Genomic DNA, 26,340 nt, shown 5'->3' on the forward strand with positions numbered 1-26,340 from the left:
TCAATATGCATGAAGCATCAATATATTTGGCGAGCGTGATCCGATTCTAAGGTCTGTCTATGATTGATTGGCATTGGTAATGAGACATCAGTGACCATGAGGATAGTCAGTGTCAGCAGAGTCAGGGTCCAAGGCAGAAAGCTCCAGAGAGGCCAGAGCAGGGAGGCTTACAGTCCGCACAGTACAGAGGATAGCTCCACCCAACCCCACACACACCATCCACTATGAAAGCAACTGTATGCTGTGAGTACACTGCCCTGTCCACTGATTTGTGAGCAATCCCACCCCCCAGTCATCTCTTTAAAGCAGCTACACTCTGATCTCAGGTTAGTGCAGAGGAACTGCTTCCACTGATGCCTTACAGGAAGGATAAAGATTTCTTTTGTGTGTGAGGCACTGAAGGATTCATGAGGGTATGTTTTTCTCCTTTTTTCAAAGGAAACTGCTGGTCCTCTGAGGTCTTCCCCACAAAGCCTTATTGATCACCGTATTGGAATCATTTGATAGTTAATCAATACATTTTCTTTCAGTGCCGTGCAGGAGGCCATTTTTCAAAGCCCAACCTTGAACCTCGGTGCATTAAAGACAGTCACTCTCACACACAAACGCACACAAAGGCTTCATATGGTCCAGTAGCAAATTCAGCACCCAGGGGTATCACTTCCAACATTAGTTTGTTTTGAATTGCTTTCATATTTTACATAATTAATATAATTAATAAACCTTTGTGTGTGTGTGTGTGTGTGTGTGTGTTTGTGTGAGACTGACTGTGTTTACTGCACCAAGGTTCAAGGCTGGGCTTGGCCTCCTTCAAAAATGTTCGAAAGTGGCCTCCTGCACGGCACTGAAAGATTGCAATCTTCTTATCATCTACAACAGCTATATTTGGCACTAAACACATTCAATATGTTGGATTTTAGTATATAATATCAAGCCACTGATCAACTGCGAAGTGTTTATTTAGCTACTTAATGCTTGTTACCCCATATGTGATGCTTTACGTGTTAATATGATCTTGCTCTACAGGGTATAGAGTGGAGAAGAGGACAGAGGGGTTGTTCTGAGGTAACAAGCTCTGCTACTGACACCTCGATAAGACTGTATCAGTTCCTGTTTGCACAGCTTTCTGTGTAACCAAAAGCCTCTCTCTGAACACACGCTCTGCGCGTACTTAATTTCCCCCATTTAGAGTGACATTCTCAATCTGGATCACTCTTTCATTCTCTACTTGTTTAAATAGAGAGGAGGCTGTGTGTGTAGGGGGGGATGAGAGAGAGAGAGAGAGAGAGAGGGCAGGGAATTATGACAAGCCATGTACCAAAGCTATCATTAGTGCTTATTACGGATTGTCAGTAAATATCAAGCTGCTCCCTGACCTGTGTGGATTCTCTCCAACCTCATCAACAGTCTGTCTCCTGGTTTCTCTGCCACACATCTGTGGCAAGGATGTGCAAGCTGTACAGCCATACTGTAGACCAGGTGCTTAATATCTACACTTCATGGAGCAATTATAGCACAGGAATGAGCTTTTAATTCCATCTTATTGGCTCAATATTGCTGCTGGTGTTTAGGGTTTTTTTTTTTTTTAAATATCGTAATTAGTTTTGAAAAGGCTGGTCGAACTCATTCGTTTCTACAATACCCCATGGCTTTAAACAACACTCAGTTGTAGTAGAGGTGTGGCTTTCTGAAAATGCTTCTGCTGCTCGGCAGCATGGCTATAATAGCACAGTTGGAAGCTTTGAGACCACCAACTACAGCCACTTATTGCTAGCTACACAGTGACTGTAGCCAGAAACAAAACCGAGCATGTGTTACTTTCAGGTATTTTCAGTTCTATAGTATTTTAAGTGCTGTGCAAATATTATGCTTGTGCACCGATTCGCATTCGCGTAAACAGCATTTATAAAGCTACAGAGAAATAAAATGTGACGATTGGAATTGTGAACTTCCTTACGCTGCGCTTTGTTATTATGTTCAGCTCCTCGAAGCATACAATATAGCTGGTCAATAATCCTTACCATGAGTATATTTAGTGTATTATAACTTTGAAATTAATATTGGCTGTAGGAAAATAATTACGGCTCATTCTCAAAGTTTCATTGGCTTACTGGCCTGTGAAATGCCAAAGTCTGTAGATATTTTTAATGATTCCAATCAATCCTATCACTCTCTGAGGATACACTCCATAGATGCATGAGAGTAGGAAAATTTATCATCCAACTGCCAACCATAAACTGCCATCTCCACAGCTCTGAAGATTAGCATGTGATTAAAATGTAGGTCAATATTTATTAGGTGCTGTTATAAAGTCGATGTTAGTTCTATGAAATCCGCTAGCTGACTGGAGTGGACTGGACCGGCTCTTAGCTGATAGATATTTAGGGTCAGTGTACATATTGACGATTTGTTAATGAGAAAAAAAAATCTCAATTTTGCTCATAAAAGAAATCTGTACATGCTATTGTCCCACAGTGAATGCCTTTACATTTGTGTTTATGAAAAGTCTATATTAATTTCCTGATGAATTCTTCCTCTCAGACCTTTAGATTACTGAAATGTGGCAGTATTGTGAAACACCCTCTTCCCCATGAGACACTTAAGTGCATCTTATCTTTCTTTCACGTGTATTTCTTTGTTTAACCTTTTCTTTTTGTTTGTGTGTGTGTTTGTGTATGTAGGTGTATATTTGATGTTTTTGCTCTGATGATTGCATTACCTAGTATTAAGCAATCACAGTTTTACCTCACTGTGCAGAGTGCAGAAAATAATGCATTCTTCAGCATGGGGTTTTATATGTTTGACTTTTGTTTTAAAAAATGATATAATTAAATATTTTTAGAGGAAAAAGTGTGTAAAAACTAAGGTGCAGTCAATGCATCAGTTTTGCCACATTATTTTAAGAAACAGGGAAGCTGAAAGTCTTTTAAAAATCTTGAAAATCTGAATTATTATTGATCATGTGACAGATATTATTGCCATGTAAAATATAAGAGCTTTTCATGTTCCTATATGCAGATGCAGGCCACGTATCACCAGTTTGCCAGAAGAAGGGGTTGGTGTATATGTGTGTATGTGTGTGTTGGATTGGGGCTGTTTCTAATTTGCATATTTACAGAATGTGGATTTCTTAAATTGTTTTTAAACAGCTTTTTGTAAAATTGGCACATTAAACAATTTAAACAATACAAAAATGTATGGCTCTCCAAACTAGTTCACGTAAGTGAGTATGTATATATTTTTAATAATTCATCTCTCATTCTTGTATCTCTATTCCTCTCTGTTAAACCAAAAAAGACCCAAGACGTCTTTAGCCAAACTGACCTTGGGCACTTTTGAGTTACGTCATGTTTCCTTTGTTAGGAAGCTGCACAGTGACGGAGAAAACAGAGGAGAGAACTCATACCTGCCACAGCTTTCAAAACATGAGAAAAAATGAGCACTTGGGCTCAAGTACAATTATTCCCCTCTGCCTAGAGATTCATCAAAACCAGAGAGTGAGGGAGAGAAAGAAAGGAAGAGTAAAAATTAATGAGAGAAGAGAAAAAGAAGAGGAAGAAAGGATGGGGTGGAGGTGGCTGAAAAAATGTGGATAAAAAAATGAGAGAGAAAGTGAGTGGAGGAGAGAGAGAGAGAGAGTGATGGAGAGGTAGTGGAGGTAAAAAAAAGGAGGAGGAAGAAAGAGGATTTGTCAGTGCACTTTAGAGGAAGGCTCAGAGCTAAAGGCTGAGGTGGCAGTAATGAAACATTCATAATCGGCACAGACACGCTCCAGCGGCCTCGCCGACACACTGTTTAACCAGCGCCGCCACTCCAAGGTCACACACACACACACACATATACCTGAGTGTGTGTGAAAAGCCAGCACACACACACACACACACACAAATTTCAGAAACACTGATTCCAACAACCCACTTACCAAAAGTACCAAGTGAAAGACTATAAAATATTAACTAATATTAAATATATATTAGCTTGTGGGATTCCTGTTTTACAATGGAAGACCTCACAGAGCTCATCCTCACAGGAAAGTCCCTCTGTGATGTAGTGGTGTGTTAGATGTGGTAAGTGAGCAGCTCTCTCTCAGTCCGAGTGTGTGTTTACCTCCCACTGTCACAGGCTGCTCATTAGAGTGCAGGTTAACAGCCACCTCCAGCCGCCATGTTAGCTTTGAAAGTTCATTTTTCTCCACCTTTTAAGTTGCACCACTGCACCAATCTATAGCTATCAAAAGTATTATATAAATAGATTTGTCACGGGCACATAAACGACTAGCAGTTTAATCCGGCTTGTTAAGGCTGCCAGCGAGAATAGATCTCTCTGCTGCTCTTTTCTCAGTCTCTCCTTCTCTCTGTCTTCTGCTGTTCTTGGTCTGCTCCTGTTTCTCTCAGACACCAAAAGAACACCTGTCAAAAGTTTGGACACACAGGACTGAATGTAAAGGCTTATGGCTGTAATGTGATTCTAAGACAGATGTAATTAAATGACATTAGTTCAAATGTATACATTTCCTGACTCAAAATTCATTTTAATAAGCACTTTTCCTTTTTAAAAAAATGGCTTAATATTTAGTTAAAATCAAATTGTTTCTCCAAAGTTTTCATTTATAACTTAGGAGAGGCAGTCCCCAAAGTGCTCCGGCTATTTAGGAAGTTTAAGAAAAGCCTCCTGGTTCCCAACCCTCATCTGCTTCATCTGCATTTTTTCTTGCTCTAACACATCTACCACAGCTCACACTTATCAGCTTAATTTACTGACACGTCTTTAGACGATGTGGGTGTGAGAAACTGATAGGGGGGACAGAGTTGTTTAGATATGGTCATTACACAACCTAAGAATTTACAAAATGTATGGAGCAATGAGAACACTGAAGCTAGCGTTCACACAGCTAGTGTGTGTCCATACAGTCGCTACACAAGCAACATTATTCATGTGGTCGTCTGTGTACTTTTTGTGCACCTGCAGGATTAAAAGTGATATCCAATAGGGGGTACTAGGTCGCTGTTTCTTTGTCGACTGGTAACGTTAACGAATACACACTATCAAATCCGGGATGTAAATTTGTTGCAGTCAAGCGGCATGAAGAAATTACACAAATGTGAGCAAACTCTGCTTGCTTCTCGCCCACCATCGCCATGGCTGCTGTCCTGTTTTTCTGCTGATGTCACTTCACGTCCTGGCATACTGTCCTCAATGCTTAATAGTGAACTCCTGCTGGTAGTTTATGAGGATGTACTCATACAACACAATGAAAGAGCACTGCATATGTGTGGCAGCCATCTTGTATAGTTAAAAGAATATAGTATAACACTACTGCAGAATGCCAGATGTGTAGGGCAGATGTACTCCTGACGTACTGCATAACAGAGGTGATCTTTCTCCTGCTTGTTCTCTCTCTGCTTTAGATCCTGAGCTCTCGTGATTAAATGCTCTGTAATTTCGGTAAATGCAGGGATTAAAGAAAAGTTCACCGGTTTATACAACTGTGCACAGGAGTTAATATAAAATTAATTTATGGCATAATATTTAACTATTCTTTTCTTTACAATGGAACAATCTCTCAGTCCGAGTCTCTCTCTCTCGGTCTCTCCCTGCTGCTTTATTATATTACTTAATGATGTGTGTGAGTGTGTTTCACCCCTTAAACACTGCCTGTGTTTGTGTAGTTGAGACCTCAGGCATACACCATGTTCAGCGTAGCGTGCTTTGAAGTGTTAAACCCCCTCAGTGGCATCTCTTAACCAAAGAAAACAATCCCAACAACACCAACCAGTAACAAACTACAGAATTATTTCGACTGATGACAACGGCTTAGGGCTTGGAATAGAAAAAAACTAAATAACGTCTCAGAATCACTCCATTCTACTTTGCATATATACATCTTCTAGCAGCTAGAAAACAGAAATTTCCTGCATTGTTGTTAGAAAGAAAGGCTTTTCTGCATATTGAATCTCTAGAGCTGTTTAAACTACATGCCGTGTACGTTAAATCAAACGGCATCATATAGATTCGTTCGTATGCAGCTTGTTTAGCCTTTCATCGCTCTATGAATCATGCATATCCACCTGTGGTTCACATCTTACTGAACTGGCCATTTTTCCTTCTCTCTCTCTCTCTCTCTCTCTCTCTCATGGCTTTGATACATAATTCATTAAATAACATATTTCATTTATGGGTTGTGTGATCAATGGACACCACTGTAATTATTATGCATAATAATTTGGTTGCAAGTTGTGAATATCAGCATTTTTTTTAAGTTAATGCATGCGCTCTAAACAGTGTTTATCCACTCTGTGTAATTTAGTCTGTTCTCACATCTTTTCTTAAGAACATAAGGCTCCAGGCATGTAGGCAAAGAGACGTAGTCTTCATCATAAGGTTAACACAAACACATCATGCACTGTCATTAACAGTTGAGTTACGTGTACAGCAACAATAGTCCCCATATGTTGAACATTTTCTTGGCCATATGCAGCAAATAAAAAGTGAAAAATGAAAGGCAGTGAAACTGATAGGAGTGACAGTGTGAGTCTGGCTCACCAGAAGGCCTGTATTTTAGGAAACAGGTTTGTGACGCCCTGCAGAACCGCAGGAGGGCACGTGAGTGTGAGAGTAGCTGTGTGTGTTCATGTGTTCGTGTGTGTGTGTGTGAGAGAGAGAGAGAGAGAGAGAGAGAGAGAGAGAAAGACAGAGAGAGCTGGCGCTGCTGGATTGTCAGGTGGTGACGGCTCTCTCACAAACGGCTACCTAATGACTCGATTTATTCAAATGCCTCCCAGTTCCTCCTAATGGTGCCTTCCAGCTGCAGCTCAACTCACTAAGGGCCTCTATCTCACCCACGCTCACATACTCACTCTCACATGTCTATCCTCACTCGCTCTCCTACAGCATGACTGAATGTGTCATTTAAGGGGCTGAATCCCAAGGAGGGAGCCTTACATCTTGGCTCCCATACCCACGGGGACATGTGTGCATGTTACTCAAGCATCTGATCAGCTTGTGGTACACCTGCCATAGAGCTAGCGAAAAAGCTATGCTGAGATTTCCCTAACTACCACGCCGTATCCCCAACTGTCTAACAACAGTGAGCGCAAGCCTGTGGAGCTGCAGGAGCGGGGAACATGTGTGCTGTGCGTCTCGCTGTAGCTCTCACCTTGTGCAGGGCTTAAACTGTTCGCTTGTGACTGTTTGCTTGTTGATTTTGTCACACTGCTGTGGGCAAAAGCAAATATTGAGTATATCTGAGTTCATGCGTGAACAGGACAATACAGCTCCTTTTAACAAGCTTCTTTGGGATATATGTAACAAAATAAATTCTGGTACAATAGTGTAAGAAAAAAAAAAAAAAAAAAAGAATAAAAGGGAACCTCATTAACCACTGTGATAAGCCAGCACAGGAGTTCTCTCTGACATGAGATAATCTAATTCCACATAATCTCTCAGCAAATATAACTCCAGCTAATCTCTACACCAATATTTGGCATTAGTTTTTAAAGATCACATTAAACACACTGCGAACTGATGTTAATCTATAGACTCATTTTCTAGTCTTGGCTGTTTACACTATGATGACATTTTGGTGGAGCACAGCGACCGAGATCATGGCGATTTAAGGCTGAGGGGTCAGAAAAACACTCAGGGGGTGACCAGATTGTACGTAGCAGGGATGAGAGGACAGTTAATCATTTCCTGCAGCACGAATCACTCGTCTCATTTAAATAAATGTGACTCTGAGATTTTATTGTGATGATTATCTAGTGTTTTTGTGCACAGTATGAGCAGGATAACGTGGTCAGTTTACGAGGCCTGTAGTGCTGCTGAGGCGAGTCACAGCGCTGTACACACAGGACTCTGTGAGATCACACTTGGCTTGTCCTTGGCCATATGCTCTGCAGTGGGAACACATACTGTGGCCCTACGGCAGCCTGAGAGGCCCAACAAACACGGGCATCTCATTCTCAACAACTGAGTTAAAAAAAAACGCACCTTTGTTGTTTTACAATTACTATTGTGTATTTTATAACATAATGAGTTTCAACACTGCAGTTAATGGTATTACTGGCAGGAAACCAGGATCAGGTTGTAAATAAGCCTAATGGCACTTTTTAATAAATTACTTCCCATCAACACAACTATATTTTAATCTGGCTTATGAAAAACTGACAGCATGACAATACCAGAGTTATGATGTTATAGAATAATCATCATCATTACTCAGATGTCAGTTTTTTTTCCTCTTTTGATTTGTGGGATGAAATTGCTTATGCGCTATCTGAAATGAATATTGGCGGGATACCATGGTCGTATGCTGAGCTGCATTAACTTTCTTTGGTAAACAAGATATATGTGCGTGTGTGTGAGCATGTGTATAATTCTTCGGATTGTATGCATGGATCAATGTGTCCCGAACACAAAAGATATATAAGACTGTTCTTCCTGTACAAGCAGTAAAATGGGATCGGCACCGTCTTTCCTTTCCGTTGCGCACTTCCCCAGTCCAACGTAGCAGTTTCATTCATGGAAAAGCAGTTTGGGCTGCTTACTCGTCCTTACTGCCTTTTAACTGAGGCCATTTTTTTGCTTCCCTCTTTACTTTTTGTTGTAAACACATTTCTCTAATACATACCTCCTCGCAATCTGTCGGCTTGACAAAATAATATTGTGAACAAATGTCTGTCTTTTTGCAAAAGTGCCCATTTCTTGAAAACGTAAAAGGGTCTAGTCGGTAGTGTCTGTGTTACATATTTCATGAAATGAATAAGAGTGCAACACCATAGGTTTTACACAGACAGGCCCAGAAAGTATTATTTAGTAACACTACTAATGCATGCTTCTGAGTTTTTGTCCTTGACTTGATTCGAGTGAATTCAAAGCTGTGTGACAGGAGAGGAGAGCTTATTTTTTTAATGACTTGGCATGCACTCTAACATTGATATCGACTTCTGTCTAATGGCACTTCAGCAAAAATTTCGTGGTGTGAAAACTCTGCATTTTTTGCAGATGTGTTAATGTATGGCCGCACTAAATATAGCGCATGCAAGCATTTAATAGCAGTAGTTTCAATTTCATCTCTCTCAGAATCATAAAGGTGACCTGATGGGTTTGATTTCAGCAGATTGATTGGAGCTGAATGAGTGAAGCAGGGAGGTCAGTCTGCTCCGGACTGTTGGTGCTGTCAGCTAAGCGGGAGTGTAGTGACCCTATCTCCGCACATCAGAATTTTATATATATATATATATAAAAACTTAGCGAGGGCTTATATATATATATATATATATATATATATATATATATATATATATATATATATATATATATATATATACGCCCTTGCTAAGTTTTTATATATATATATATATAAAATTCTGATGTGCGGAGATAGGGTACTTAGCAAAACTTAGCAAGGGCTTTATATATATATATATATATAAAGCCCTTGCTAAGTTTTTTTTAAGGATTAAATAAATCCATGTTAGTGATGATCAAATGGAGCATGATATGCAAAATTCTTAAGTATTTCAACGAGTGAGGACGATGTTAAAGTACAACCACAAACCCCACCCCTAACTCTAACCTTTATAACATTTCACACTATATACGTCGTTTGAATTTTTAAGAATTTGAACGTGTGAAAGCATGCTGCGAAATGTTATTCTGATGAATGAACACTCCTGTCTTTTTATAACTTGTAACATACAATTCCTCAAACTCGGGCCTGTTTTAAAGGGCAGGTCAGAACAGCTCTATTCTTTAGTAAGTGACGAGTGCGAGCTCACGTTTATCAGTGCACATACACTCACGCTGCGGCTCTCTGTCACTGAAAGACCTTCTGTACACTGCAGCATATCTGCACACCTCAATGTGTGTGTGTATACAAGCGCTTGTGTATATGTTTGGTTGTGAGCAATGACAAATTACAGCATGCGGTCTGAAAGAACCCAGAAGCTGATTAATAACCTCAGTGAATTTTAAAGGTGAAATATTTTAACGGATGCACACCTTTTTTGTGATGTGCTGCGGAATTGACTTGGCCTGCTGCAGATGTTATGAACCTGGCCTGAGATAAGAGCAGTAAGCAAAGGAATTTGTTTGATTCTGAATATTTGTAAGAATCATTATAATGGAAGGTTGGATTTTGTTTGTGGGTGTGTGTTTGTGCGTGGATGAATGTATGTTGTATGTGTGTGGATATTTGCCTATGCAGAGTGAGCGTGCTCTGTGAGTGATTCGGATCACTGCGTGGAAGTCTAATTCCTCAGAGTGCATGAGGCAGTGCACCAATTTAGCATACATCCTTTACATTTTATCACTCATACCCCAGTCAGTTGGTTTACTCTCCCTGGAGATCCATGCACGTGTTTGTGTGTCTTATGTGCCCTGTACGAGTCATACAAATAAGAATGGAGGCCATTAGCAGAAAACTACAGTGTCGAGGAGAGTTTTAGTTCTTTCAAGAAAAAAAAAAAAAAAGATTTTTAAAAGCCATTGCATTCATGAGCAGTTCTGAGCTAAGCGGAGGTTTGCACATCTTTCCCCAGTGTCACTCGTGTTTTGTGATCTCCCATGAACACACAGCCAGACTGGTACATAAACAGTGCAGCAGACAGATTTCAGCCCTGTTTATACACTGACTGAGCAACACGATCCTGCCTTGTCTCAATTTACCGCTGATTAACTACATGAATTAAATCATTAATGGAAGCAGGAAAACAAACAAGAGCGGCTCAGAGTGACAGGGTTTCAGATTTTCAGTGCAGGGGTCACTCTGTCTTGGGGTTAACTGGGAAACTGTTAGGCAACAATTTACGATACGCTGACAACTGGGCAGAACCAATTAATAAACTAGTGATGAACTGAAATAGATGTTTGAAATGCAAAATGCAGTATTTATAAGATAGATATGATGAGTTGATTGATGACTTTATTTGTATTAAAGTGTGCTTCCTGTAGAGAAAGTTGTTAACGAAGGAGGTGTGGTTTTATGCTGAAAAATACATGCGTATCAAGATGCTTAATTGCAAGTGGCGGGTATCACTGCGCCATTAATTAAATCATCTTCCGTAATTAGTGTGTGCTTGACGACCCTGCATAATGCGAGTCATAGGCGGTGGTGTGCCCGTGACCCCGACCGGCCCCTGGTGCTTTTAATTGTCCTGAGGCCTATTAGAATGCAGTGTGTGTGTGCGTGCGTGCGTGCGTGCGTTCGTGTGTGTGTGTGTGTGTGTGTGTGTGTGTGTAGGGCCCATTAGAATGCAGTCAGTCTGGCAGGTTGGAGCATGGGGTGAGAGAGAAGCTCATATGCATAAGGAGGCTCTATAAATGAGGACTAATGTGTGTGATGTAGTGGCGCAGTCCCAGCACTCCTGTTTACAATGCTGAGTTTACAGGCCAAAGCACACGAGCACTGTGAGGGGACAGGACTGCAGACCAGCGCTGGATAGCGGCCTGAATACACAGATGAGATGCACTAAAGTAAGCAGCGTGGTGAGACATGGAATAGAACAGAACAGAATAAAAAAATCATTAAATTGGGCCTGGATTATAGACAGACATACTTCAAACATGATAAGGGGAAGGAAAAAAACCTATCTCTAATAATAAGCAGCATCTGGGACTTCAGTTATAGTTAAATTAAAACAAAACCCATGTATCCAACACTGTTCCATAATCCCAATATCTTAAATTAGTCGCATAATAAGTATAACATCAGAAAATAGAGAAAAACAAAATGCACACAGCACACCGATAAACTAACACTCCAGAAACGGTCAGTGAATCAGTGTTGCATTCTTGTCTCACCAAAGCAACAAAGTGTTATCATGTTAAATCCCCTAAGATTCTAGCATAATAAATAGACCTAAATATGACACTATAGTGTCCTTCAGAATGTATTACTTTCAGTCACAGGTTCCATTATAACCATGGGTCTCAATCTGGGCTCTGTGATTATAGGATTTGTTTTGTGAGTGGAGATCACTAACAAAATATGTTTTAAATACTAAAAATACTAAAAGTGTTTTAGTTATTATAGATTACAGTGGTTATACAGTGGTTATACACTCCAGAAATAGTCAATGTCTCAATTTGCACTTACGTCTCACCAAAGCAACTAAATATTGTCTTGTTAAATCCTTTATGATTTATCTAGCATACTAAATACATCTAAATAAATTTAGAGACAAAGTAAGAATTATCAATAACCAGCACCATGGCAGGAACAGTATACAGTAACACACTGCTTTGTGCTGTGATTAACTCTGCACGTCTCTGATCAGCTCATCTCCTTCACATAATCACATTCACTAGGACAAAAACTGATCCTAGATATCATAGCTCAGCACACTGACCCATGCCGCTCCTCCTCTCCTTCAGAACGCAGCAGGCCAGTGGGGATTTGTGTAGGCTTTAAGAGCGCTGGGTTAAAGCTGTGTGTGATCAGCAGCCACAGCCCTAATGATGAGCTCGAACAGAGCAGAGCCACAGCTAACACTGCCTCAGAGAAAGACAGACACAGACAGTGATGCTTTATATAAACCATATATGAGACAAGACAAGTCAAAAGACAAGACAAGAAAAGAAGTGCAGAGAACAGACATTTTACTTTATTACACCTTGTGGACACAGTCTTTCACCTGTCACACACTCACTCACTCATCTCACTCACAGAACGTCACACTCTAACACCCTGTATCACAAAGCATACACACTAACTCCTGTCACATTTCTGGGTGTGTGTTGGGGGTGGGGTGACGGGACAGAAAGAGAAAAGAGTTGAACAAGAGAATGACTGAACACGTAAACAAGTCTTCCTCTCTCAAAGAGATGAGCACTCTAACCTGGGATAACCGATTCCCATTTTATCATTCTGTGACATTCCATGACATTTAAAAAGCCATTAACTCCAGTCACCGTTGCTCAGGTCCATCATCATGCAAAGACACGGACACAGCCCTGCGTCTGATATAGATAACACAATAATGTGCACCGCTCTGTCAGCTGGCTTAACTGATTACAGTGAGATCACACCCACACACACACACACACACACACACACACACACACTCACACACAGTTGAGCTCTGATGAAGGACTTCTGACTGCAGCTAATCAAACAGACTAGTACTGGCACCACACTGCTTTACTGTGCAAATGTAAGGCTCAAAAGAAAAAAAATTATATATACAGTTATACAACTATACATGCAGAGATCCCTCTACATTAGTTCTTCCATTAGCTGTAGTTCTCTTGGCTGTTTAGGACATGTTATTTATTCTTATTAAAATCATATTTCTTAATCTAAAGCTTAGTCATTTAAACACAAATATAAAAATTGGACTGGAATGTTAATATATGTTCACATTTTAAAATGTGTTATAACATTTCGGTGGCTGGAAAAATTCAAAAATAAAAGCTCTCTCTAATGGCTTCAATTAATAAAAAATAATTGTACATATTTATCAAATGTGCCTAATATTCCAACAACTGGATTATATTCATAAAATAAATTTATATTCATAAAATAAATTGATTATTAGGGGTCTGTTTTTACAAGTTTGAGAAAAGCTATGTTTTCTATACTTGCGGAGCAGGACAGAGATGACAGCCACCGTGTAAAATAGACTTTTCAGTATTTGTGAAGATTTATTTTTAAAAAAAACCCTTCCCTGTCAGTGAGAGGCAGGAGGTGAGGTTAATCTGAGTGGTGAATGACAGATTGCACAGATAGTATCTCAACACTGGCTTTTAATGAACAGACATCAATCACACTCAGCCTGTGGCTTTATGACATGGCCATTAACTTCCTCTCATGTAGCTATTCATTAGTGCACACAGGCAGGGCCGGGGTCAGCCATGATGCTGAGGTGGGACACGTCACTTACAGGTGAACATGGGATGCTAAGAAAGGAAAGTAGTGACTACTGAAGATTCAGATTTCCTAGTGCAGGAAAACAATTTTTCAGAGCTTGACTGATATGATGAATCATTTGATACTGATCTAAAACAAGAGAGAGAGAGAGAGAGAGAGAGAGAGAAAGACACACACACACACACACACACACACACACCTGCACAAATCTGGTCAGACACCCAGTCTGTGCAGTACCTCAGGCAGCCACTGGTGTGCCCTAACACTGCACTGGAGCTCCGTCTGCACACACCAAGCTGTGAAATATAGCACATTCACCACGCTGACAGATGGACAGCAATAGCTATTGTATAGGATTAACTACACATAGCAATTACATACACAAGCCCTTTCATGTACATGAATCTACTATAAACAATGACTATTTATAGCTGCTAAGCATATTAATTTATGGACCATTATTGTTTACTGTACAGTTCCTATACAGACAGAGGTAGCAGCGTGCTGTAGCGCACAGCCGTGCAGGGTAGATAATTAATGCTCTTATTGATATAATTAAGGTCTAATTTCCCAGATAAATTAGTCTCATTCTAACAGTCTGCGTTTGTGATAAACAAATTATACACGTGTGTAATTAACTTCCATTTACTCGTTTAAATGACCCACAGCATTGCTGCATGCCAAACACAAATGTGTGAAGTGATAACGACAACAAATACAGCAGAATGTTCTGGGAGACAAACGGCGGGGAGAAGAGTGAACAGCGGTGCGCTTTATCTAAACAATGGATGCAGCAGCTACTCTGAGACTTCAGCTCTGCTAAGATATCTAAAGCTCAAATACTGTGTGTGTGGGTGTGTGTGTGTGATTAAGATATGTTAGTTTCACACGTCCTAACTTTTAAAACCGTCACTGCAATACTCTGATATCTAAACCCAAGCTTTTTGTGTTGTTATTTTCCAGGATCTGTCTGCAACTTCAACGACAGCAACAAAGTCTTTTGATTTACAGGAAGAATCCTGACATGGAAAATGGCTTGTTATTGAAATGAACCCTGAATCCCTCAAAGGTATCAGCATACACTTAGAAACTGTAAACGTTTGTTCTTCTTGAGAACAGTATAGGTGTCAATGAGGTCAGATTTTTTTTTTTTTTTTTTTGCACTGATAGTGACAGGTGCTACAGACAAGCCAAACACACACGGACATATCAATTAGATTATAACAGCACGTCCAAATATGGTATTAATATCCCATGAAAATTCTAGAGATAATTGCAAACTATGTTATAACAGTGGTATAAATAGTGATCCTTATTTCTGTGTCCTAGTCAATCCGAGTTTAGTTTTCCAATTAAGTAAATGAGAGAATATATTAAAATAGGTTTATTCAGTAAAACAATTGATCACTATACCTAAAAACATATACAATATTTACAACTCCTTTGTTCAAATAAATTCAATTCAATCAATATAAAATAATATAGTTACTCACATTAATAATAGATTTTTGAAACAATATATTTTATTAGAGTTAGTATTTAGGACAAGTCAATTATACACTAATGAGTTTAGTAAATATGAGCATAAAGCATTTTATAACTATTTAGGCAAAGACAAAACACTGTTTTGTGAGTGTGAGTGTGTGTGTGAGTGTGTGTGTGTTATGTATTTGCACTGCCATACCCTCAGTGAACTAATGAAGTAGATGACAAAAGCTGTTACTGTGTGTTCTGTATGAGCACACATCTCTTATTTACACGTCACACACACAGAATGTGACAGATAAATAAAGAGAGTCTCTGAAATAAACACACACACACACACACACAGAGTGCAGCTCTCTGGGCCGCCTTTCCCCTCTGACTGAAGAAGACAGCAGCAGTAGTGAAGGGCTTCTCCTCAGTGCGCTCTCAGTAGGGATCGATGGCTCGACCTGATAGCTCTGCTAATATGAGGAAACAGCCAGTAACGCTATCCAGCCAGCGGAAACACGGACCGAGTGCCGACACCCGAGAGAGAGGGAGGGGGGCGGGGATGGATGGGTAAGTGCAGTTCGCTGGGTGCACTAGTATTGCCGTCAGATCACTGAGAGAGAAATGATAAAATATTAAGCGGTACATGATCTCTCCAATGACTTCTCTTAAATAATATACACAAACAGAGCGACACACACAGAGCACCTGTAAGCTGCTGTCACTCACTCATCACTCTCATCTCACCTTCTCTCTTCCTTTTAACTGGTTTTGTCTCTCCATCCTTCTGTCTTACTCCATTAGTTTTTTAAATCATTCATTTATCATAACCAAGTCAAAGGTGTGTGTCACAAAAAGTCACTGTGTGTGTATATGATGCTTTGTGGAGAACAAATGTTCCTGTCATAGCAATGTATGACCATTTTTAAATGTGGACACAAAAATTATTAAATAAAAAATAACTTAAAGAACCAAAAGATTTTTTATTGGTTACAAACGTTAATGTGAGGGTATTGGTTATTATTATTATTATTATTTATTTTATTTTTTTATTTTTATTTAGATACAGTAATATATGCAAGTCAACTGAAACTACTCCGTATGTAGTATTTCAAGACTGGGTGCTTGTGAGCATATGTGTGTTTGTACCTTGACATACACAGGAGCCTAAAATCTCATGATGTGTAACCGATCTCCTAGCTCTTTCTTCTTCTCTAATAATCTGAGCTCACTTCAAATCCTTTCATTTTAGAATAATCAAACCTCTGCTTCCTTCCCCCTCAAACACACCACAATAGTTTCACTCCTTCATTCAACATTGTTATTATCTTAACTCATGCCCTGCATTAGTGAAATGTACATGTAAAGATACACATAATAGACTCACACTCACACACACACACACATACAGAGAGAGAGAGAGAGAGAGAGACAGAGACAGAGAGCATGAAAGTGCGCCTTGGAACATTGGACATGTTTCAGAAAAACATCTTTCCATTTGTGCAACCTGGGTGATTTTTAACACACACACAGAAATTGTCACTGAGGTTTCAGAGGATTGTGCAATCCCCATGCACACATAAGTTCCAAATACACACACATATACACACACACACACAGACCAGCTGAACAAAAAACAGCAGCCTCTGTGACTTAAAATCAGAGCAATTAGAGCAGGGACTTGACACACATTAGAGAGATGGAGACAGACAAAAAGGATAATAATGAAGTAGAGAGAGAGAGCAAGAGACATTCCTACATTTAAAGACCCTCCATTTAACAGCTAACAATATCACAGTACAGACAGGTGAGATGTAAGAATACTAAAGAGAAAAGAGAAAGTGTTTCAGTTTATCCAGTACAGTTATTTTAGATGGTGCTGTTGTTTTGTTACTTAGGAATAAATTCCAAAACACGATTATTCAATTAAAAACACACCGTGAATATTTTATGACTAAACTCATAACTCAATTCATTTGGAATTTGTAAAGCATAGAGGATAGTCTTAATATTTGTGTTTGTGTTTGCAAGTGTGTGCATGTGCTTGTGTGTTGATGTGCGAGTGTTCATGTGCGAGTGTGTGCGGAAAATTAAATTAGCAATGCTTAATGCTTTTCTGATTGGTTCTTCACTGTGTATGCGAGAAGGAGAAAGTCAGTGTGCGGTCAGAGGTGTGATAGAGAAGAATAAGTAAATGGCACGATTTAATGTTCCATTTAAGAGATGTACCTCATATCGTCTCCACCACAAGGAAAAAGGAAGCAAACTGCCGACACAGGCTTTCTCGATCTTAACCTGAAACTATATGACAGCCACTAGAAGGTGTGTCTTGGCCACAGGCACAGACTAAAAACACAAAGTCTTAACCTACATTTAAGTGAAAAACAGAACAGTAGTCAATTCCATGAAACCACCAATCCTGTCCTTGATTTTGGCTATATCATTAACCTTATTACTGACAATATAACAATATATTAGCAAAACTACTGTAACAAAACAAGCTTTGACAATTGGTGAATCATGGTATCACTGACCTTTGGTGACCTTTGTGTCAAAGGGCAGGTATACGTACTGACCCTGCTGATGTACTCTCTCCATGAGTTCACAGGCTTTGTCAGTATGGCAAGAACTACAGCACTGGACCTCTGCTCATGTAGTGCTGATGGCCAGAGTGGAAATATGCCATCCTGAATCAAGCTGTCAGGACTTAGCAGCACATAATGTGTTGTGATTGTTTCCACACTTTGAATCATTCTTCCTGTGCAAATCGCTATTAGTGGTGACCTTTACTGAAAACTCCAAGGATGATCAGAACAGTTCTTTAATCTGAAATGCCATAGAAATGAGACACTGGAGGAAATTTATCAACTGGTTGAGATGTTCAAATTCCCTTTCTACTGCAACTGAGCAAAACTACAAAAGCAACAAAATGTCATTTGTCACTAAACTGCTGAGTATGATGTGTTTGCAGAGGAAAAGTGAACATTTCTTAATATGTAGTCTTATTTCTTTTATTTGTTGGATGTGATTGGGTAGAATCTTTTCTTTTAAAACAGTGTCTCAGAAACAGAAACTGTAGCCCTGACTTACTGAGTAAACCAGCTGACACAGGTAGGGGTTAAGAAAAACCGAAATATTAGCTAGCTAACAGTAAATGATCAATTTAACCAGCTAGTTAAGTTTAAACTAAGTTTAAACTGCTGCACATATGGCCCTCGAGTTGCTTTCGACTGTTTTCCATTCAGCCGCCACACTGGAAAACAGAGGGGAGAATGAAGACGAAGGTGGTGTAGCTGTGGGTCCCTCAAATCCGCACAAAAAACAAAACAGATACGAACATCTGCTTTGAAAAAAAGCGCCTCTTTAGTTGTGAGGAATTGGTGTGGTTTTAAAAAGTCTTTCCTGCTAGTCAGCAGGAAACAGTGACCTGCACAGCACCTCTTTAATAGTATGTGTTTTTTAACCTGTTTAAAAGGGTCTTTCAGCCCTCTTAAGATTGCTTTTTACTATCCAAATTGTAGAAGAATTATATCTCCCACACCTTGAGCAACACCTACAATTTTATAATTTATGCTCATTTCATAATTATTGCTAATAGAATCAATTATTGCTAATTATTGCTATGAGCACAATCCTTACTACAGAAGCTGCTTATAATTTTTCTGTTCGTACTATTTTTACTCTTTATATTAAAATATAACAGAATTTATTGTAATAATGCTAATCCTAGTCTTACTATTTTTCATGCAAAATACACAACAGCATAATCTGTTAAACGCTGTTTAAATTCTTATACACAAAATATCATCTAACAAACATCTACCTAAATAAATAGTTAAATGAAACAGCATGCCAACATGATCTTGCAGAAAATTTTTATGAAACCGTGTTACTATGCAAATCTTTAAATTACAATTATCTGTAACTAACATACACTTACTATAACTAATCAAAACAGAGTGCAGTTACTTTACCTGTTTCTGCCTTTACTGAGCGGTACAATTTAAAATGTTTTATTACATAGCACTAAAGATTAAAAGAATTAAATCAAAATATATGATGTGTAAAATATATTTGTTTGATGCTTTGATGTTTTTATGTACTATCAAACAAAATGTCTACTCACATCATACTTATTAAATTACATGTGTATTATAATATTTTAAGAGCATTACTATTACTATTAATAAACCTATTATTAAAATATGTTTATTAATAATAGTAGGCAACCCTGCACAATCTTTAAATAGGTTTGCTTAAGTTTTTTTTATTTTTTTAATATTGTTTATGGAAACACTGAAAAAATCTATATGTAACCCAAAAGTCTAGTCATATTCATATTTATACTTTATATTTGCAGTTTGTACACCAGCATATATATATATGATGGTGTACAAACTACAAATATAAAGTATAATAGAAGTATAAGTATATATTAAAGCATGAGCCTAAACACATAAGTCATATTTATCAAGAATAGCAAAATTCTGAAAGCTGATCACAGATCTTTTCCTTTCTGTCCTTTTTCCTTTCTTGTTAGCCACAAGCTGCAATCATCAGTGTCCAAGCACCACCTCACAAGCAGGCCTAACTTTGCAAATACTGCCATAGCACCAAACATCTGATCTGCGTCTATCACTCTCAGCAATACAGTTTCTATGTGATGTATTGATCAAGTACATTAGGTGTGGTTATGATCAGACAAAGCTCTGGTTGTTGTCTACTGGCAAAGTCTAAAGAATTATGGTTTTTGACACAGTAAGTCATGACACAAATATATCTTTATATATCTTCTATAGTCAGAAACACAGCTGTACAACTGGATAATCTGTTGATCTCATTATATTCAACTTGTATATGGAAGAAGAGAGCACTGAATATGGGGTTAAAAAGATGAAAATCGTCACAACGTATCAACTCTGGACAATTACTAGAGGTCAAGTTCACACAGGAGTACAAAGAAGACCACAAACTCGCCTTCTTGGATGAGCCAGAATTCAGAAAGGAGATTGGTAATTTAGACATTAAAGTTCACCGGAAGCCTGATTAGTTTTGTTATATGACTCCCACCATCCACTGAAACACAAGCTAGGAGTGATCAGAACACTACACCACTGGCTGAAAATGCACTGATCAGCTCTGAGTCCAAGGACAAGGAGCGAAAACATCAGAAAAAAAAAAAAAAAACAGGAACACCAGACCACCAAGCAAAGCAGCAGAACAACGCGAACAGAAAAACACTGTCTCCTATGTGGTAGCATAAGCCTTGTATCACCAAACATCACAGTCATGTGTATTTCAAACCCAGCAACACACTCGGTTAGCCAGAAACTTTTCTGTGCATCTGAAGGTGTAGATACCGAAAACAAAAAGTGGAGCACCGCAACACACGCAGTCTACTACAGTGTACAGATTTATACACCTAGGTCAAGACTCGACTCTTCTGGGGACAATAACCGGAATATTCTACACAGAGAAAGTAACCGATTAAAAAAAAAACCTTCAGAGATTACATATTTCAAGACTGACTTCAAGTTTAAACTTACAGGCAATATAGACTTCAACTCAAACAGGACACAAAATCACTGCCACAAAGAATGAATGAATGAATGAATGAATAAATAAATAAATAAATCCGAGGTAGCTTAAGTGTAAATTAACTTAACATAATGTAATGTGTAGCTGCAGCATAATATCAGGTTTACTATGATTTAAAGGGTGGACTATGGGATGTGCTAGATAAGATGTGTGTTACATCGCACATTATTTCTTGTGAATTAGGTCCCTTAGATACAAACAAATGTTAAGCTTCATGAAGTCCTTATTCACAACTCCATACATTTTAAACTCAGTTTAAATACAAATTACCTCTTTTGAGTGACCGACGATTTTTTTTTTTTTAAATATAAGCTGATGTTCCATTGATTTGCTCTCCTTTCTAGAGCAGTCATGGCGCAGGAAGCTCAGTGCCCCACTTAGCTTCCATAGAATTATTTTTGCACCTAGTGGTCAAAAATAGGAACTGCAACAAGTGTCCACTGGGGCACGGATACTCTCTGCCCCGTGCTCGCTTTTCAGTGTAGGAGGAGCAGCGGAAAAGACAGTTATGACATGGTTGCCAGACTGGGCTAATTTAAAAACACTCCGCAGTTGCCAAGACCTTGTGTTATAGCAAATAATCAGAATTACATCTAATAAATTTCTGCAAAAAGGCAATGTGTAAGTGCAGACAGTGTGTCTGTGATGTACAGAACCATTTGTATTGTAAGATATATTGCAAAGACTGGGAGAGGGAAAGGGGGATTATGGAGTAATGTCTGTACATCAGGAATGCATGGGAAACAGGTATTTCACATGCTGAGAACAAGTGACATGTCTTCTTTTCCAATGCCTCATTTTTTTTGACTAGTTTCAGGTATTTTGTGTGGTATTTGACATGTAGTTGGGCTGGAAATTTGGCTGAAACTTTCAGTGCTGGTTAATGATATTACCTCAAACATAGCTGAACAAAGGTATGTCTTAAATCACTCAAATACACCCAATAAGTCAAGTGTGATAGCCTATCGACTTAATATTGTTTGAGGCTACGCCATTATTAATGTCATCCTGTCCTGCCAAAACCCATAGTCACGAGCCACTGCTGGATATATAGCATCACTTCTTGTTTTTTGTTTCACTATGGCACCTCCCTGTAGTAAAATAACAGGAAATATCTAAGTTACCATAGGTGCTAGTGACATATATGTTAGGTGTCAAATGTGCTATCGGAATATGGCCTCACTTCCTGTTTGCCATAACACTACCTGGTGTTCTAAAGAAAGCACGTATTTTCATTACTGCCCGGACATAGTCCTGTGGGCTGCTATAGAATCTGATAGTGGAAGAAGAAGAAGAAGAAGAAGAAGACAATTAGGCAACAGGCTTCCTTCACTAAGGGCTTTAACCTTTAATGATTGAAAGCCTACTGATCAAAGATCAGCACTTTTAAATATGTAAATATGACAAATATACTGCAGCTCACTGGGTTATAAAATGTGTGTAATCAACGGAAAAAAGAGTTAACAAACTCAGCTTGAGGAAAAAGAGTTTCGAGTCTATTAAATCAATCGAATTCATGGCCAGTTAAAACCTGAGAAAGCCTGTGAAAAATGGCAAATAAGTCTGACACTAGGTGCTTGTTTTTTTTTTAACAATCTAGAGAAGAGTGGAGCAGTGAATCCATAACAGAAATAGAAATAGGATGTAGAAATAAGCAACAGCAGATGTATTTCCTTCCTGTGCATTTTTCTGATAAGACACACAATTGTTGTGAAAGGGACACAGACATATCTCAAAATGGATTATTCAGAAAAAGAAAAAAAAAGAACTCCCATTCTCCACTGCCACACATCCCACAGTAATCTTCTACAGTTAGCATTCAAACTACCTCTGCTAGTTAATGTAGGACATGGGGACACGTGAAAAAAACCGGATGCTACAATGGTATCATAAAAACACACTCTTTTTTATATTGGATGTATTTGAATGCCTAATGCGGCCCAGTCGCAGTCAATAGAGAGCAGGTGCCAGGGACGGCAGAGTATTTGATTGTTTCCTTGAGGAAGCCTTGTGTAGGTTCGTTGAGGATGCAGAACAATGGCGTCTCGGGCTGGAACTTTTCCACTCCTGTGGGGATTCAGTTACTGATGTTTATCACTTTGCGCTGTGCTAGCATTCACCGATGACACATTATACCCATTAAAGAGCCGTCATTATGTGGCCTGCCAAACTTTTTTATACGTAGCACCATACACTAGCAGTTTTGCTAAAAGGAAAGTTGTGTGACTGAAAAGGAAAATAATCCTCATTGTAAAATAAGGGTACAATACAAATATAGGATTACTCCAATCTTCTTGTTTTAGTTCATGTTCAAATAAATTTGAATTTAAAAAAATCTAACTGCTAAAATTAAATTAAAAGTTTGGTAGGCTATGGCTAATTCTGACTTTAATGTGTAACCATTTGTCGCTGTATAGATTTATTAGGTGAAGCCAAGGGTGTCAAATCTTTGCCACTCATACATACATATATATATATATATATATATATATATATATATATATATATATATATATATATATATATATATATAGATATATAGTGAAGCAAAACGGCACACCGCACTTGCAGAAAAAAATATGCAGATTGAAGTTGATGTATGAAATTAACCTTTGCTTTTCTAACTCCTGTCTCTGCGTCTTTCCCCTTGCAGCACATGTAGAATACAAATGACCAGCCGTCCAGTCGTGCATATTGATTTCTGGGACTGTCCTTTATTTCTCTACTCACGTTTCCCACCCATCTAGAGGAGAGAAGAGAATATTTTACAGGAGAGGAAAGGGTTAGATCTCATTCACACACTCTGTTCTTTAACATCCCGAACCAGGTGCTTCTGACATCGAGTACTGAGTGACAGTGTGTGTGTGGTAGTCAAGAAGAAGAGCTACAGTCTATCACCTTAGAAAAAAAATGCAGTGAAAGTTTACAACACCACCTGCTCTGTGTTCAGACATGATGGATAACCAAAGGCAGACAAAGGAAGACAAAAACAGCTGGAGATTGAGAACAAAAAAAAGGGAGGCAGAAGAAATCTTATGTAAGTGGGATGCATGCTAACAGATAACAGATACTGTAATAAACTGCTTCATTCACAGATTATATCCACTTTAAAGTTGGTTCATTCCCACAAAATAGTTTGTCTGTCTTTATTATACTCCCATAAAAAATTGCATGCTGACAGTCGGAAACAGGGCATGACAGAGATAATGAAGCTGATTTCTGTACGATCACAGAGCTGTTAGGACATCTGCTGAAAGAGACGTATGGCCTTCTCATATGAAGTCCCCTTGTGGCTGGATGCCCGGTCATAATGAAATAAAGACTGGGACATGGAGAGAGTGACATAAATGTATATGTGGGTGAAAAGGTGGCCAGGCCACTGCAGCCCTAATCACATCATCTGCTGAGGGAGACATCCCACCTGGGGGCGAGGACCAGAGAGGACATAACCCACTGAGAAAGAGAGAGAGAGAGTTGGGGGGGGGTTTGATGGTGAAGGAAGAGAAGAAGAGAGCTGAAGGACATCGGTGCTGTGATGCACTTTGCACAGTAATGTGCACAGAAATATAGACATGGCTCCTTTTAGCAATGTACAAGGCACCATTTAATTGATCAAACCTTTCGAACATGTGAAGCCACATCAAATAGTACAAGATAAATACTTACTGAAAGAAAAGAGCTTTCTTTTCGATCATTAATTTGATAGCTCACTCACTGTTTAGCTAGCTGTTTTTATCAGTCAGACTTAAGTTGCTGAATGATTCGTTCATTGTGCAGTTTCCTATTTCTCAGGTATTTTAGACCCCTCAGTGACATCACCTGAATTGTGAATGACACAGTCATGCCCTGTGACCACATCCTAGCAGCTTTAGACTCATTCTCCCAGAATTCCCACTGTGCTTCTCTGCATTGCAGAACACGCGCGACAGGAGGGCCTTCTGTGCTCCCTATTTATAGCAGGCCAATGCAGCAGGCGTGACTCAGTCTCTGTCACGCCGGTCACACACTCACCAAAACAAATGCCATAATTAGTGTGTTTCTCATAAACTTTAGAAGCCAGCATAAGATATTACACAGTATCTATGTAAATAAGTAATAATAAAAGAGGATAATAAAAGGGTCATAGAGCATTATTGATCTCATTTAGGATGAGGGGAAAAGCATAAACACTGACAAAACATTGAGAGCTGGACTTTGCACATACTCCATAGATATACTGAGAGAAAGTCAAACAGATGGAGGATAATGTGTGTTTGTGTGTGTGTGTGTGTGTGTGTATTATATGATATGATACGATATGATATGATACGATATGATATGATTTTGATTTATAAGATGATGATTTGAATCATATTGTAGCAGATACCACTGATTCTGCATCTGCTACAATATGATATAATTTAGAAGCCTCTGATATGCAGTTGATATGCGACCAACTTTTTCAGAATCTGCAGTAAGCCTTAATTCACAAACGATGATGACATAGAGAAGGGCTATTTTAAGTATATATTTTGTTAAAAATTTCTAATTAAAAATATGGGCAAACCACCTTGTTAGACTTTAAATATTAGTTTAAAAATAGGAATTATTTTTCACACACCAATTATCTGTCCTTTTTAATAATAATGGATTTTTAATCAATTCTAATCAATAATAATTGATTTATGATCGTTGTTTCTTGGTGGGTACCAAATGTCCCTACAAGTTAAAAGAAAGTTTTGACCTTGTAGGGACATTTTGGCTGGTCCCCATGAGGAAAACCTCTTTTTACAATTTAAAAAACTACAGATTTTATTTAAAAAAACAAAACAAAACCCTAAAAGTGCCAAAAGGTTTCCTCTTGGTTACTGAAGTTAAGGTTAGGGCTAGATTTAGGTGTAACATAGCATTAATTAGATGCATTAATAATTATGCAAATGGAAGGTCCTCACAAGGATAGAAAGATGTTTGCGTGTGTGTGTGTGTGTGTGCGCGTGTATGTGTGTGCATGTGTGCATGCGTGTATGCATGCATGTGTCCGTGTGTGCATGTCCGTGTGTGCATGTGTGTGAGTGTGTGTGGGTGTGTGTGCATGTGTACGTGTGTGCGCGTGTGTGTTTGTGTGTGTGTGTGTGCGTGCGTGTATGCATGCGTGTGTCCGTGTGTGCATCTCCATGTGTGTATGTGTGTGTGTGTGCGAGTGTGTGTGGGAGTGTGTGCATGTGTGCGTGCGTGTATGCGCGCGTGTGTCCATGTGTACGTGTCTGTGTGCGTGTGTGTGTGTGTGTGTGAGCAAGAGAGAGTGAGAGCGGAAGAAAACTCTAGCAGCATGGCTAAGACATGCGTGTTTACTGCTGTCTCCGGGATACTCGATCCCCTCCTGGCCAATGCCTATTTACAGTAAAGCCTATTGATAGCAG

General features: G+C 38.9%; 1 protein-coding gene across 6 annotated transcripts in view; it reads right to left on the reverse strand.

Moving 5' to 3' along the window:
* The window catches only part of mafb (v-maf avian musculoaponeurotic fibrosarcoma oncogene homolog b (paralog b)), a 62,899-nt gene that overhangs the window by 2,727 nt on the left and 33,832 nt on the right, over positions 1-26,340 (reverse strand). The window contains exons 3-4 of one of the 6 annotated variants that reach the window (XR_008302360.1): positions 23,552-23,684; positions 15,043-15,956 (exon numbers count right to left, since the gene is read on the reverse strand). The exons of 1 other annotated variant lie outside the window; for it this stretch is intronic. The gene's annotated coding sequence lies outside the window, so the exon portion shown is untranslated. 4 more of the 6 variants (XR_008302361.1, XM_026919188.3, XM_053237145.1 and 1 more) reach the window with 4 other exon arrangements.

This window comes from Pangasianodon hypophthalmus, chromosome 9 (genome assembly GCF_027358585.1).
Source record: "Pangasianodon hypophthalmus isolate fPanHyp1 chromosome 9, fPanHyp1.pri, whole genome shotgun sequence".
Lineage (NCBI taxonomy): Eukaryota > Metazoa > Chordata > Actinopteri > Siluriformes > Pangasiidae > Pangasianodon > Pangasianodon hypophthalmus.